This window comes from Lissotriton vulgaris, chromosome 3_1, assembly GCF_964263255.1.
Source record: "Lissotriton vulgaris chromosome 3_1, aLisVul1.2, whole genome shotgun sequence".
In the NCBI taxonomy this organism is placed as follows: Eukaryota; Metazoa; Chordata; class Amphibia; order Caudata; family Salamandridae; genus Lissotriton; species Lissotriton vulgaris.
Window position 1 is genome coordinate 700,726,789 of NC_141689.1, and position 12,281 is coordinate 700,739,069.

Consider the following 12,281-nt stretch of genomic DNA (forward strand, 5'->3'; position numbering starts at 1 on the left):
TACCTCCCACAACTTGCGTACACTGTTCTCTCTGCTTCGTACCGTCCACCCTGAACTGCCTGTAGCTGCTGTTTTCCTCGATGCCACCAAGGCATTCGACTCCGTAGAGTGGCCCTACTTGTTTTCTGTCCTGTCCGCCATGGGTTTTCCTAGACTTTTCATCTCCTGGATACAGCTCCTCTACACTCAGCCTATGGCGAGGGTCCTCATCAACGGACAGCTATCACATTCCATTGCCATTACCAGGGGAACGCGTCAGGGATGTCCCCTATCCCCTTTACTTTTTGCGATAGCGGTTGAACCGCTAGCTTGTAGGCTTCGCCAGCTGCATAGAGAGGGCGCGGTGCAATGCCTCCAGAGGCAGATAGACGTGTCATTATATGCTGATGACATTACACTCTACGTCAAGCACCCTGAGGTACACCTCAATCCGCTATTGAGAGAATTCGTAAGCTTTGAAGGTATGTCGGGGGTACACATAAATTGGTCTAAGTCGCAGTTTTTCCCTCTTACGGAAGCGGTCACTGCCTTCCCCCTTGACTACCCACTCGAGTGGCGTTGGACGGAGCTCCGATACCTTGGCATACAGATATCGTGTGATAAAGATGAGACGATCCGCTCCAACTACGGAGTGGCGATTACAAAACTCACTGCTGCAGTGGATCGCTGGATCACCCTTCCGCTTTCCATGGCTGGCAGAGCATCCCTCATTAAAATGGTGGTACTGCCCCGATTTCTCTACCTCTTCCTCAATATCCCATACTATCCGGGTGCTTTTTTCTTTAAAACCTTGAAATCAGAACTCTGTCGGCTCGTCTGGGGAGGTAAGAGTCCACGGTTGAAATGGACCATGTTGACCCAGCATATGACTCAGGAGGCTTTGATGTGCCTGACCTTGAGGCATATTACCTGTGCGCACATTCACATTTTGCTTATCATTGGATGGCCCCCCACGCCCTTCATGCCACAATTAGCGGTGGAGGATTGGATTGTGCATCCCGTGCCGCTCAATGGCCTGCTCCACTGCCCGGAGGCGCTGATCCAAACGTCCAATACCTCCGTCTCCTGTACTCTGGACGCGTGGCGCCGCATAACTAAGAGGCTATCCTGCGGTTTTCTATATTCTCCTAAACTACCACTGACATTCCATCCTGCCCTAGCACTATTGCAGGAACGAGGCTTTGAGCTGCTTTGCAGCCGACTGCAGATTACCTCCTGGGGCGATCTCTTCGCCAACGGGAAATTTAAGGCTGCAGATGAGTTCTTTGCTTCCCAGAGCCGCACGCCGCTCGACGTATTCTACTACCTGCGTCTACGACAAGGGATGAAGGATATCCTACCTGAATCCCCGGATGAACCCGAGACCCTTCTTCCACTTCAGTTTCTGCTGTGCTCACAGGAAGGGAAGCACATAGTCTCCGGCTTGTATCGTCAACTCAGATTGGCTGGCGTGCCGCCGCCGGCGAGGGCATTGGAGCGCTGATCTGACCACCGCGCTCACTGATGACCAATGGCACTACTGTTGCGCATTACTGCTTGGATATCGACCAGCAGTAGGTTTAAAATGATACACTACAAATTCTTGCACAGGTTATATTACACACCGGTTAAAAAGCACAGATTTCACCTGATAGACACTGACAGATGCGAACGCTGTAACGCCGAACACGCAGGTTTTTTTGCACTTGGCCTGGGAGTGCCCACCTGTCCGCATTTTTGGCAACAGTTAACTGACGCTCTCACGGCGATGACTAAGGAACCCATTACGGAGGACCCACTTATGCTGCTTGGGCACACGCCGCACATCCCGAAAACTTGTAGGAAGTTTATTGACAACGCGCTGCTCTTGGCGAAGCGCCGGGTGGCGTGTCGCTGGGGCCGAGGCAGAGCACCTAAATTTAAGGAGTGGCTGGTAGATATGACCCACATGTTTGAATTGTCCTAATCGGGCATCCGTTGTCCGGAAGTTGGGAACAGCGCCAAGGAGTAGATGACTCGGGCGCGGTTTGGAGGATTTGTGTAGGCTGAATCTCCGGACGAAAGCAGGTTGTTTTGAAACTACTGAAATGGTGAGAAACATGAAACTCGGAGACATCTGTCATTCGGATGAGCACTGACGTACCGAGTAAAGGAAGTTCTTCCTACTTGCTATGATTGATTTCCTGGATTACTTTTGAAGTCACAGACCTCCCTAGTTGATATCAGCTGGCAATTGATTAGACTATTTTGTGGATTTCTTTTAAGATTATTGTTGCCCTTTGTCCTGATGAAGCCTGAAACTGCTTGACAGGCTGAAACGCGTCGACAGTTACTATTTATTTTGACACCTTCTGTTCATTTGGAAACCATTTGGATATATTCACTTGGAGCATTATTTTGACTGGAAGCCACAAAGACATTGTTTTGGCTTCTTCATGCCCCTTGTTCTTTGGGTGTTCGAAAAAGGAAATAAGGCCAAGAAAAGACATTGCCAGATTTTCCTTGTACACAAATTATTGGGCCACCCATATAACCCTTGGATTAAGGATCCACAATAATATGATATTTGATTTCTTGGATTCTGTACAAGATATATTGCTTTTGAATCTTGATTAGCTTTTCCACACAAGATTAAATATTGTTTGAATTGTATGTATGATGTAAAAACATGAAAAAGGATTTCTAAAGGAATACGTTAAATAATCTTTTGTCGTATGTTTTTTTCTTTTTAGTATTAATTGTTGGTAATGGCTAGTAGATGAACGTTGTAGTAGATGAGATATTTACTATACAATATACTATATGATGAGACTAGTAGTATTTGTCTTGACAAATAACCTTCCTTAACAAAATACCGTTGGCATCCCTTTTATTAATTAGCCACTGTCAGGAGCAGCACGTTACCTTTGCTGAATTACTGCCGATCCTTAGTCGCCCGAAGGATATCTGGAGCCCGCTGACTGACTATTTGCTGGCCCAGGCAGGTTTCAGCTTCCTTGATGACACTTGAAGCTAGGAGCTTTACGCGCTGATGCACAAGGGACATACTTCTCCCACCTTGCCGACATACTCTACACTATCCTCTACAGCTCTCCACCTTACATAACACTGTGCCGCCTACTACCATCATAACAATTTGCCAGTACTGTGCAATGATTTACGACAAATTTATATTTGAAGAGCTATTAATTGCTCTATCAAACTGACCACTCCTTCAGTCAATGAAGATTTTGAAAAAGAGACTTTTGGTAAATCTTTGTTTATTAAATTATGTTTTGACTTTAAATAAACTTGTTTTCTAAGTTTTTTTGTGTTATTTTTTCAAGGATGCATTAGCTATATACAATAATATACAATGAATTGGAGGAGAAACAATTTCATAGACGAGGGGATAGGTCAATAAAACATATTGGACAACATTTAGACACTAGACACACAACAAACATTAGACACCAGTGAACACTGAATAGTACATAACAAAGTGGGGGCGGTGGAAGTTGTTGGCGTTATTTCAAACTGTTTATCAAGGAAAAATAATCATTCTTTGTCCTATGTGAAGTTTAGCCTATTTCTAAATAGGCTAAACTTTGTTATGTACTATTCAGTGTTCACTGGTGTCTAATGTTTGTTGTGTGTCTAGTGTCTAAATGTTGTCCAATATGTTTTATTGACCTATCCTCTCGTCTATGAAATTGTTTCTCCTCCAATTCATTGTATATTATTGTATATAGCTAATGCATCCTTGAAAAAATAACACAAAAAAACAAGTTTATTTAAAGTCAAAACATAATTTAATAAACAAAGATTTACCAAAAGTCTCTTTTTCAAAATCTTCATTGACTGAAGAAGTGGTCAGTTTGATAGAGCAATTAATAGCTCTTCAAATATAAATTTGTCGTAAATCATTGCACAGTACTGGCAAATTGTTTTGCTTACTTCTAGATTGGGCGCAGCCTCACTGTGCCATATGCCAGACCCGTTCTGCTACTTGCCTACTACCATCATGACACTGTACATGCTGACAGAACCACAGAGCCCCTGCCCCCCTAAATAGTGCTCGCTGCCCTGCTCACTCCATGCTCCCTTATCACCGCACTGGGTGCCCCCCTTGGAACGGTACGCGGGACCTTTACCGAACAGACGCACACTTGATATCGATATTACAGACAGCTTAAAGTGTAGCACGGAACGATCAATGAACTGTTATAACATGTATTGACTCAGGATCCTTTATCTGAAAAGGCCTACGATGCCTCTCTGGTTTTGTTTACTGTTGGGAACTGGGAAGGGAGAAAACTACACAAAAAATCTGTTCTACTGCACCACATCCTTATGTATGGTCTTTTACACTGCACTGGGTGTCGGATGACCACAATATAGGGCGATACTACGCCACCGGGCCCCCGGGATGCCGGTTACTTGGCTGTGTTTACATAAGTGTTATGTGCTCTATGAGTTTGTATTTAACGCTGCCGGCCTCCGGGTTGTAGGCGACTGAAGCAGTGTACTATATCTAATGCGAAATAAAGCAGTTTGAACACCCAAAAAAAAAAAAAAAACAAAAAAAAAATTCTATTGGGAATAACGTTAGCGCCGATTGAGGGATCTGCCTGGAATTTTCTTTAAATTTGCCTCGCTGCGCTCCGGTCCTTCCCTGAAAGTTTCGGGGGATTCGTCAAGTGGGGGCCGAGAAAAAAGGGGGGTCACAAAACCTGTTTTCCCCCATGTTAATTTCCATAGGATAGGGACATTCTGACAAGGCTACAGATTGAACGGCTGAACGGAATTACACCAGATTTGGCAAAATAGTAGGGACTGGTATGCAGCAGTGCCTTTTGTATGTTTGGTGTAAATCCCTCAAGTAGTTTTTGAGAAAATTGAATTTGAAATTTTTCAAATGCCATTTTCTATGGGACCTTTAGACACGGCTACAGCCCGAACTGCTAAACGGAATTACACCAAACTTGGCAAAATGGTAGGGACAGGTATGCAGTAGTGCCTTTTCTATATTTGGTGAAAATCCCTCCAGTAGTTGTTGAGAAAATTGAATTTGAGCAAATTATATATCTATATGCGCTCACCGTACGCGCACCGTAAGGGTACGGTACGCGTACCGTACGGGTACGTGCGCATACCCTTACGTGCGCGAGCAAGTTTCTGATTGGCTGGCAGTCGACTGTCAACATTCCAAACCAGGAAGTGTTGGCCACCATCTTGTTTTTCAGGAGAACTGATGCACAAGAGACCTCAAAACAAGAGTGGAAAACAAGAAAAAGGGGGCAGGGTAGAGAACCCCCAACCCTCTAGCCCTTCTCAGAGGGTCCCAAAAGGATCCCCAAGGGCAGAAAAAAAAAATCACGGGGTACGCGCACCGTCCCCCTGAGAAGGGCTAGGGGGTCTCAACCCTGCCCCCTTTTCGCATTTTCCACTCTTGTTTTGTGCTCTCTTGTGCCTCACTTCTCCTGAGAAACAAGATGGCTGCTCAGGTGGTCCCAGAAGGATAATAACATATATAAACGTTATCCGCTAATAGAATTAGCATTTACAAAACCTTTGAAATTTATTGAAAAAAAATATAGGTTTCACGCCTGATATAGTTAGGAATTAGCATTTAAAAAAACTTGTAAATTCACTGAAAAAACCATAGGTTTCAAGTCTTATATAGTTAGGAATTAGCATTTAAAAAACCTTGCAAATTCACTTAAAAACCATAGGTTTCAGGCCTTATATAGTTAGGAATTTGCATTTTAAAAACCTTGCAAATTCACTTAAAAAACCATAGGCTTCAAGCCTTATATAGTTAGGAATTAGCATTTAAAAAACCATTGAAATTGCTCCTATATAGTTAGTTGTACTAACTATATTTCGTGTACCGCAATCCACTGCTGATGATGTCACATATTACATCATTCATGACATGATCAGTGACATCACTGATGACATCTCAAATGACATCACTGATGACATCTCAAATGACATCTCATTTGACATCACTGATCACATCACTGATGATATCATTCATGTGATAATACGATGCACCTCCTCACACTCTAATATAACCTTTGATACACCCAGTGTTAAATACAGACTACCATTCTTGAAACTATTGACACACCAATACCAGTTACTACATACGCACTTACTGATTCCTAGGTCTACACACACATTCACTCATTCACCCATAGAATCACTCATACATACAGTCACTCATCAATACAACACTATCATTATGCACTCATACACCTATACAGACACTCACACACTGCCACTCATCCATGGAGTTACTCACACACCTAGTCAGTCATGCAAAGAATCAATCACACTTCCATTTCCTCAACTATACAGTTATACACACAACACCTTACTTATTCAAACATATACTAACACATACTTACTCTCTTATACAATCACTGATACAAGTACACAATGATCCATACAGCCACTCGCACATTCACTGGCTCTCATGTATAGTCATTTATGTATGGCAACTCTCACATGCACTGTGTTTTACATATGTACTTACTTGGACATGTAGCACTAAGATATCCATTCACTCACCGACACACCCATGCACACAGTCAACCGCCCATATAGCTGTTTCCACATGCACTCTTGAACTCATACACCTAGTGAATCAACTGCTCACACATCTATGCACAGAGTCACACACCTCCCAGCCACCCACACACACATTCAGTCTCCCATTCAAATACTTGGGCAACCAATCAATAACCCATATAGCCACTCATATAGCTAATGATCAACACATGCAGCAGCTTACACAACAACAGACATACTGATGCACACATTCAGACAGTTTAGTCACTAACCCAAGCATTTAGTAAGACACATTTAATCACTCACTCATACAGTCAGTCACGCACCTACTAAATCCTTCATCCAGACACTTATACATCCACTCATTCTTCAATATATAAAACATATTTAAACTTTACAGAAACACACAGTCACTGGATGATGTCATCAGTGATGTCATCAGTAATGTCAAATGAGATGTCAGAGGGTCTGCTGGTCCTGCCCTGATCAAGTGGCAGTGAGAGAGAGGTGAGAGCACCACTCTCTCCGAACAAGGGAACAGCACCTGCAGTTGGGAACCGAACAATATGGGTGGAACCCCTGCACAGACCAGTGAGGCCTCCACTACGAAAGTTGCACAACGGGAGAGGAGGGGCAGCGACCCATACACTCGCGCCAGCGATGAGGCGCCTGGACTCCCGGGCGGCGCTAAACTCTGGTTGGTGCACCCTTCGTGGAGTCACTGCTTTGGTTGACTTCTCCCTTGCTTGCCCTACTCAGTCCCTTCTCCCTCCCAGCATTTTTGCTGGCATACAGAGCCTGGTGACCACTTGTAACACTTCTGCTGGCTGTGTGTCAGGGAGGGCTAGCGGGTCAAAAAGAGACAAGACTTGGCGGAGAAAATGACAGCTGCTTCGGAACCCTCTCACTTGGTTCACGTTGAGCCCTTCCTAGGCACGGTCACTATGTCGCCTGTGGGATGGTGCCTTGGAGGGCTTGGGGGTTAAGACATCAACCAGACGGATTGGGGGAAGGGGGTAGGGGGCAGGTTGAGTAACTCTGCACCTATTGAGGCCTTCAAGCAAAATACATCATGGTGAGAGACAAACCCCATGGCAAAGGGAGGTAAAGTACTATAGACAAATATACACACAACAGCGGGTGCAGGGGGGGCTGATGTCATGCTACTACGGCAGGATTTAAGGAAAGTAGTCAACAAGATCACCAAGCCAGAAGCCAGAGTATCTGGGTTGGAGAATACAGTGGAAACCTTGCAGCATTTGGTTGCCCACTTGACAAGCACCTCTGAAGAGTTGGGGGCAAGGGTGGTCAATGCAAAGGGACAAGTGCAAGAAAACAATTACATTTTTTGGTTTTCCTGGAAGGATGCGATGGGTTGCCACGGGACCGTTTCTGGAACGCTGTTTGAAACAGATCTTTACTCCAAAATCAATGTCCCCATGCTTCATAGTCGAACGCATATAGTGCTAGCGAACAGGCTCGGTCTGGAGTCCCATGATAGCTCAGATGTTAAACTACCATGACAGTGATGCAGTCCTGCGTTATGCCCGCACTCAAGATTCCCTGTTGTTCGAACCATCCAAAATAATTTTTTCTCCCCCGACTGTACACAGCTAGTACAAAAGCAGAGAAAGTCATTTGTGAAAGCAAAACGAAAACTGCACAGTCTTAACATCCAATGCATGTTAATATATCCGGCTAAATTTAAAGTTCTTTTCCAGTCCTGTATATTTTTCTTCAATACCCCGGAGCAGGTACGAGAATGGGTGGAGGAGAGGAGGCTGCTTTACACCCATACACCCCCGCTCATGGAAGGAGACTCCCCTATGAAAACTGACATCAACAAGTCAATGTGGCCGCAATGCACCAGTCAACGCTACAGGACTAAATCACGATCAAACCGCCCTGAACAGGCATCTCGCACTGAGGGCCAAAAACAGAATGTACATGGTTTGCAAGAGACTGACACCAAGATAACAATTGATAGACAACACGTCCCCTTTGTGGTGCAACCAGAATGGGTGGACAAGTTGGGGAGATATTTGGGTATTTCAGGCCTCCTGAGCGACAGACCACTGATCCTGATAAATATTTACAGCCCACCACCTCTGATGACAACCTTTCTGAAACTGCTAATATGGCTTTTGGGCGACTTGTGGTTGAGGCCCATTTTGCTGGGAGGGGATTGGTTTGGTATGGTGGACGAAGCTTAAGATAGAAGGGGTAGACCTAGTGTGACTTAGACACACTACCTTGATGGCGCAGTTTATTGCTGATTTAGGCCTCATCAATATATGGACACAGGAACAGTGATCCATCTTTTATTTCAGGGCCCACAGATCATTTTCATGCCATGACCATTTCCTACTGCCTCTGCCAGAGAAACATGGAGGTTTTGGGATAAGGATCCTGGCTCGGAATCTATCTGGCCATTCCCCTGTGGAATTGTGCATTGGGATTGGTGGACTACACCTCACACGGAGGTGGCGACTGAGCACTTGGACTCTGAAAGAGGATGATGGTAGAACACACATAGGGAAAGGGATTATTTTGCAGCCAAGGGCAGGGTCTCCTCCTCTGGAACCTTGAGTGAGGTCATGAAAACCATCCTATGGGGGCAGACAATGAGCTACCAAACTGGCTGCAAACGTGCACAAACCATTGAGGCAGAGAAGGGAGAGGCCTGAATCCTTCTGTTGGAGTCACATCATCTACTGAACTAGTCACCTGAAACATTCAGGGATATGTTGCATACCCGGCGTTCCTTTATCAACTAGTGCAAGGGGGAGGGGGGGGCAGACAAGCCTAAATGGCTTCCCACAGTTACCTTTATCATTTGTGCAGCATAAGACATATGTAGATTTTGCTATAAGGAGGGTCTTGTGTTTTCACTAAAATTGTGCCTATGCAGCGGTAGTTCCCCTGAACACCAGCAATTTTGTGTGGCATAGATAATGCCTCAATGTGTCCTGTCTTTTCAAACTACTGTAATATGACAGCAAAAACGTGTAAAGCCTTAATCTGCTATCAATAAGTTTGGGTTGGTCAATAATAGCTTAACCTCTTGCGCGCTAGCGGAATTCCGCTTGCACGCTGAGATTTTGTAAATTGCATGTTACGTGACGAGCTGGGCTCGTCATCAGCGTGCGAGGAGGCTACGTCATGACGTGCCCAGCTCATCATCAGCGTGGAAGGGGTTAACTTACATTGTAATTAAGAATAATAGGTTACCAGTGCAAAATATTTGAGCAAAGAAAATATGCTGCTTTGTGCACAACACGTTCCACCAACAATTGCGCAAGTTCCTTTTTCCTATAATTACTATAGATATTTAGGAATAGCCATAACAGAGAATATGGCCATTCTCGCCAAAGCAGTGTTGAACAATTTAAGTACATACTTCTACATGATTTAAAGACAGTGTCGTTGTTAAATATTTAACACTTGCTGTGAAGTGGGTTTTGGAAGACAATTTAAAACAACATTATTGTTAAAAGGTATGTTGTTAAAAGGCACTATTTCTGTTTGAGCGACTTGTTCATACAATTTGCTCACATCCCACGCACTGTACATTTGATGTATCCTAGAGCTAAAGGAATAATAAGAGTACCCTTTGCACATAAGAACACCAGTTTTTCCATATAAAATTGTAAGACAACTACTTTTTTTGCCAGCTCTTTAGCCTAGTGGCTTCTAGTATGGATTCAGCTCAAATATACACTGCATAAGGGAGAGGCGCAATATGTGGTGCTAACAACAATTATGTTATTTTCTATTTAATAAACTGGATAGTCGTAGTAGAGCAATTAACAAGTGGCAATATTGCGAACTGACAGACACTTAATCTCAAAAGAAAGGAAAGATCAAACATTAATCAAACATGTGGATTGTCTGTCACTTACGACAACGTCATGTGTACTAACACACTTAGCTCAATTGTTTAAAACCTGTACATGCCTATTGTCTGCGACATCCTGGGTAGCAGACGTAAACATATCTGCATGGAATTAGCTCAATTACATACCCCATATAACAATGGCTCATTACAAGGTCATAATAACGATTTTGTTTATATTTACCATCACGAATAATCCTGGAAGAGCAATTAACAAGCAGAAAGATTACAAACCCTCAGGGAGAAGAAAGATGAAACCGGAATCAAACACATTGCTTGTCAATTACACACCCCAACATAAGGTGTGTTACCCACTCAGCTCAATGTTTTAAAAACCTGTTCACGCATGCGTCCTCAAACAGCCATCGGCACCGACACCCAAGCGCAGACTAAACACATACTTTCTTTGATCAATAAAAAGGTGTGGGGCGTCTTTCTGAGGATTCTCCGAGAATTGACAAAACAAAGTTGCGGTCCTCAAATAACTTTGCTAAACAGATTCTAATGTATTTTTCTACCGAAATCTATAGAAGCTGGTTTATATTTTTGGGTGGGCGGGTTTTGTCGGGGAAGGGAGACGATGTGCCCAGATGAGCAGCTCTTATGCATACATGCCCAAGTTTTTGAACAGAAAAGTGGGAACATTTGAGAAAATAAATGCGAAAATGGTTTATTCCCATTGATTTCTGTTGAAGAAGGGGCAATTTCAGGCGGGAGACAGCTAACAAAGCCGACTGTGTCTTAATACATCTGGACTCTCCAGCCTAAATCGGGCCCATTGTCATGTGAACTTCGGGTCTGTAGGTGACAAGAGTATGCATATGGAAGTCGTCATTGTGCAGCTTACACATACACACTGACTGATATAGGAAACTTGGGCGGCGGGGGTCGCCTTTTATTGTGTGTAGCTCAGAGGTGTTATTGTATAATGGCTTATGTAGGTACTGCGCTGGTACGACCTTGGTCCAGCATCTACAGGTATAGGCAGGGGTGGAGAAGGTTTACACTCCTGGATATCGGGAGTCTCTACGGAGCTCCTGGTCCGCTCTAGGCCTGTGTTGTGGTCGGAGGGGGCGGAGCTTACGCAGACCTGTAAAAACCCTCCTTCTCTAGTGCCCTCGGTGATGATTACCGACCCCCCTAGGTCCGCGTGAACACAAACAACCCTCATCGGCGACCGATCTAGATGCCCTCTCCTTCCCCTCGAACACCTACCTCTACCGCCACTCCGGCCTGCTGCTGCTCACCACACCCGACGTCACCGGGAGCGTCACCAGTGTTGCCAGGCGGGATTAAAGAACAAGCACAATCGCTTGCAAAAACGTCTCGAAACTAGCTCAACCCATATAACAAAGGTAGCAGCAGTGGGTTTGTGGACTTTCGGAAGGCAATTTTACTGCTATAGAAACTCCAGGTCTAGAAGACTATGTGCGGAAACACCAGGCGTAGCTATTTGGAGAAAGCCCGTCCCCCGATAACAGCCCTGAAGGCTTATTTACTATTTTAATTTCAGTCTTGCAACTGATAAAGCCGAAATCTCATTTCATTTGTCGGGTTGCATAATAACCACGAGTAGGACGCACCCGTAAATTGTGCATTTATATTAAGGTGAGGTGTTAGAATTCTATGTCAGGACCGGAGGCTTCGATTATACTTCTCATTCCTTTACTACTTTATATAGCAGCCTATTAAAATAAAGTTTGAACATACTACATTTCCCATGATACCCTAATATCATGTGATCAACTATAGAGCCAGTGCCCTATATAAGCCCTTCATAGCGTTTCAGTGTCCTCTTTCTTGGCAGCTTCACAGACCGTTAAGTACACGTCTAATGTTATCTCTTGAG

At 44.2% G+C, this 12,281-nt stretch overlaps 1 protein-coding gene across 3 annotated transcripts in view; it reads right to left on the minus strand.

The window, feature by feature from the left end:
* PJA2 (praja ring finger ubiquitin ligase 2) overlaps positions 1–11,692 on the minus strand; it is a 201,481-nt gene extending 189,789 nt beyond the window's left edge. For all 3 annotated transcript variants that reach the window (XM_086961006.1, XM_086961007.1, XM_086961005.1), the window contains exon 1: positions 11,648–11,692. The gene's annotated coding sequence lies outside the window, so the exon portion shown is untranslated. The remainder of the gene's footprint in view (positions 1–11,647) is intronic.
* Between the last annotated feature and the right edge of the window lie 589 nt (positions 11,693–12,281).